The 4,501-nt window shown below is 49.4% G+C and overlaps 1 long non-coding RNA gene across 1 annotated transcript; it reads left to right on the forward strand.

Annotated features, from left to right (window-relative positions):
• Window positions 1-2,676: 2,676 nt before the first annotated feature.
• On the forward strand, window positions 2,677-3,753 carry LOC124684496. The gene is made up of 3 exons (XR_006997047.1): window positions 2,677-2,780; window positions 3,457-3,545; window positions 3,698-3,753. It is a non-coding gene; the product is annotated as an uncharacterized LOC124684496 (long non-coding RNA).
• The last annotated feature ends 748 nt before the right edge of the window (window positions 3,754-4,501 follow it).

Raw genomic sequence — 4,501 nt, forward strand, 5'->3', positions numbered from 1 at the left:
TTTTTCGGCGACGACGACCACGACACCACAGGTGTTATCGAGGGTAGCGAGGGTTATGTCGGTGACCATGTAGGGGATGGGGGTGGCGATGGCCCATGAAGGTGTTACAATTGGGTTTTGCATAGGAGAGTTCTGGTCGATCAAGCCACCAGTTACTTTTTTACGTATAGAAGGAATTAACATTACATGGTACAACTATTTTGAGAAAAACGCCATAAACTATTTTATTGTTTAAACTTATATATAATCACAAAATAATGCATCATACATCTACGTTTTTACTCTGTACCTATTATATTTTCCTCTTGTTTGAATCCTTTCTACTACCTCCGTTTTTTTAATCGACGCCCTGACATACATGCATGTAGTACTTGGTAACCGTGACTTCGCGTCGATTATTTCAGTCCGGAGGGAGGGAGTATATATCTATTTTGGAAGAACCAATTGAAACCACGAAACAATGACGGTAGTCTTTCTAATTTGGTACATGTGTACGTGGCCATATTGCAAAATCTAATTTATAAACGTGTGGTGGTAGGCAGCATGTTCAAGTGCTGACGTGAAGCTAGCTAGTTAGCTCCATGCGAGTACCTGATCCAGCGCTAAACAAAGTTCTTTTTTTTTATTCAAAGGTTAATTTGCTTGTCCAAATTAAAGGAGCGTGCTGAGCGTCCCCGGGGGATCAAATCCTCCAATCCCCCGGGTCGGCAGCCACACGATGCGAGCGATCCAAACCGTCCAACCCGGGTCAACCGTCCCCACTTAGAAAACAAAACAAAAATCAAAACAACGCCCACAACGGGATCGCGTCTGTCCTCCCGCAACTCCAGCCAGCTGCCGCCCGCGCCGGCGTCACGTGCACATCCGTAGTCTCCTCGCCGGAGAGCCCTCATCGGAGGCCTGAAAATGGCGCCGCCGTAGAACCCCGAAGTGTTGTCGCCAGAGAACCTGTCATGGCATCGCCGGTGCGACACCCCTCCTCACCGTCTGTCTCCCCTATCCATGCACACCCGCGTTGATCCTCCGTTGGCCATGGCCGTCGTCGCAGACCGATGCAGGAGATGGTAGCACCCCCGATAAGCCTTGGTAGCAACACTAGCGGCCGCTGGCAGCAACTCGGCCATGCCATGGTAGCAACACCTCTAGCTCCATGTAGCAATGGATGGCGGCCATTTGTAGCAACGCCGGTCTTTTACTGTAGCAAGGCTGGTCTTTGATTGTAGCAAGGCCGCCCCGCCTTTGGTAGCAACGCGGACCGCAACCTTGTAGCAAGTCCGGCCGCCGTCTGCCATTTGCCGCTGGCAGCAAACCCCTGCCACCACGGTAGCACCACGTCCCCACGTAGGTAGCAGCCCCGTCGTTCCATCGCAGCAACAAGCAGCTTCATGGCCGCTAACACTGACCTTTGCAGCAGTGGCAGTCGCCTTGTTGGAGAAGCGCCGTCGTCCTCGCAGCACCACCAAGGTGTGCCATAACCGCATCCTGCAGGAGATCGAATCGAAGAGAGGAGCAGCGGGAGGCGCGTCGCGGTACAGGAAGGAGCAGACCTAGGGAGGAGACGGGGTGAGGAAGAGATTGGGTGGGCGGCCGTGGCTAGAGGCGGTGGGGCAGATGCGGGCAGGGAGCGGCGGTCCGGTGGATGGGGGATGACCGAGCGATGGGAGAGAAAAAAACAAAAGGTAAGGGAAAAAACCAGAGCTGGAAGAAGGAAGAAGATAAAGCAAGGGAAACGGCGTTGTTGTTCTACGCCACGCACGGGGACGCGTGTCACACGGAGGAGCCGGGGGACGCGAACGCGCGATCCCCTGGATGAAGGCAACAAGCATTTTCCCAAATTAAATGTGCTGCCTCATTGTAATCGAGCATATAAAATGTCTTCTATTTTTTGGACTTGCTAGCTAGCCCTGCTGAGATCGACCCATCTCACCAGTCACCACTCGAAGAAAAAAAGAAGAAAAGAAGCGGATGGATCAAACCACGCGTACGCAATTAAGCATGAGCTCACCTTTTCCCGCGCTGGAGTTTGCCAAACGATTTTGGATTTTGGCCCAGCGGAGTGAGACAAAAGTTTGAGCCCAACAAAACTTGACGAAATTTCGCAGCCCGATCGCAGACCACCTCCTCCCAGCGCCGCCTCCCTCTGCTACCCAAAAAAAAATCCCCTTTTCGCCCCCTCCGGCGCTGGCAGATTCCGGCCAACTCCGGCGAGTCTCTGCCCCGGCGACCAACCGCCCCGACACCCCCTCCTACTCCTCTCTCTACCCCACAACGTGAACAACCAAATTGGAGCCCCAACCACAAACCCTAGCTCACATCCTGGCTGTACATTTTTAGGAGCAGGACATCAAGCTTCGATCTTGGCGTCCATGGCGGCGCCGCGCGAGAGCGGGGGGTGGTGACGCGGCTCGGAGACCGGCTGGAACACGCGTAGCCGATGTTGCCGGCCAACAAGCAAGCCGACCGCACCGACGCCGGCGGCCTGGACCGTCGGAATGCGCGTCCGGCGCCGCGGCCGGTCATCTTCCTCCTCGTCGTTCCCCATCCCTAGGACGGCCCTGACCGAGACCTCGCGTCCGTTGGTAGCAGCACCTGCACGGGTGCGACCTGCTGTGGGAGACGGAGAGGTCAGGGGGAGGAGCGGCGTGCTTTTGCCGGCGCCGACGACCAGCGCCGCCGCCACGGCGTGCGCACTGCTGCTCGGGCATAGTGCCGTGCGAGCACCCCTGCTCCGGCCTAGGTGCAGGCCGACCCAAGGAAGCTAGCTGTCGCCTGTCTTCATGGTATGAATCCTTCGGTTCAAGGTCTAACATTCAGAGCTCCTGTTAGATTTTCTTTGCCACGAATGTAATGGTTACGAGCTTTGTTTGGAATAGATAGTCATGTCCTACATGTCGTTTTATTCATCTACCATCTGCATATACTAGTACAGCTGCCCGTTACTATACTGCAATGTAATCTGAAACTTCTGAATGTATATAGTCTGCATTTATTTTCTGAAAATTAACCGATGCTTAAGGTCCAGGATAACTGAAACCTGTGAGTGCATGTTGTCTGATAACATAGTAAAACTGAAGATTGGTGATCATTCTCTTAATTCCACCATCTGGTTTGTAAAGGAGACTGAGCTGCTAGGAATTTTTGGTGTTAGTCCTTATCTGCAACTAATTAGTAGTTAAAATATCAGGATTCAGGAGTAGCTACAAGTGTGTGGCAATACTAGTACATGCACTAGCTGTTCTCTACCTTGCTTTACTAATTAATCAGATCAGATAAACATGCTTGGCCAAGCTTAATTTCTTTAACCTATAATGTTTGCTGTAGAAATACTTGACCAAGCTTTTTTATTTTTTCACATATGCTGCCACAGATTGAGATGTATGTTCATTTTTCTTCAATTCAATTAGCCAAAGCTTATTTATCCTGAACTGACGAAGGTAGCCTTAATTGTACATGTAGGTTATGATCCAATTTGACATGAAGGCATCGAGCTGGGTCGACGTTAGACGGATTCAAGGCTGCCCGCTGTTTAGGATCGACAGCTTTGTGTTGGTTTGCTCTGTCCTCTTCTTCATGTTCTACTGTATTATTACGACAATGGTATTCAGTTCTAGCAATAAAACTCACATGCTGATGGTTGGTATTAGAAGTTAAAGAAACTGTATTGTTGTTAATAATCTGGTGATGATTACATGTCCAGGAGCTCTATGCTGCCGCAGGGATCTCGATGCCGCTGTCCAGGCCCTCGTCAACTTCACCCCCCCCCCCCACAAAGGTTGAATTTCTTTCTTTGGTCGCCTGGAATACATTGCTTCCATGCTGTGCAGTAGTGTTCTATGTGCTGTGTTTTGGGTCATGGCCTTTGTGCCACGGCCTTGCCTGCGTCTTGTGCTAGCCATGCACGATACTTCAATGTTCTATGGTAGGTGGTGTTTGCTATTTGGTAGTATCATTTGCATGTTCTGTGGTAATAACTGCTGCCCCATATTGGTCTGTGGCTATGATGGCAAAATTTTCTACTCTTGCTGATTCACCTTTAGTTAATAAATTAGCTTAACTATGTCTTTTTTTCTCTTATAGAAATCTCCCTGCTTTATCTGGTTGTTCAGTTTGGACAGTCTTGAAACCATTTCTGCTTTGGTATGTGCTAGCCGTTTTTGCTCCACTTGGGCTAATTGTGTGGGTAGAATCTTGGCTTAACCTGGAAAAGGGGAGTTAGGAGATTAAACAAGAATTTTATTTAACGTGGCTTAACCTGGAGATTGAGTTGGTGTTATCTTTGAATAGTGTTTTGTTAATGCCATGGCTTGTTGCACTTGGAGTAGATATGTACTTGAATGTTCAAACCTGGATTGGCTCTTTTGTGATTGAAAAAACATGATGCAAGCCCTATTGTGTTTGAAAAATAAGTAATGAACAAGCGTGTACATAGTCCACTTTTACTAGTCTCGGGCATAGGTTTGCTGATATATAAATTTTTGTTTGATAAACTGCTATCCATTTT

Source organism: Lolium rigidum, chromosome 1, assembly GCF_022539505.1.
Source record: "Lolium rigidum isolate FL_2022 chromosome 1, APGP_CSIRO_Lrig_0.1, whole genome shotgun sequence".
Taxonomy (NCBI): domain Eukaryota; kingdom Viridiplantae; phylum Streptophyta; class Magnoliopsida; order Poales; family Poaceae; genus Lolium; species Lolium rigidum.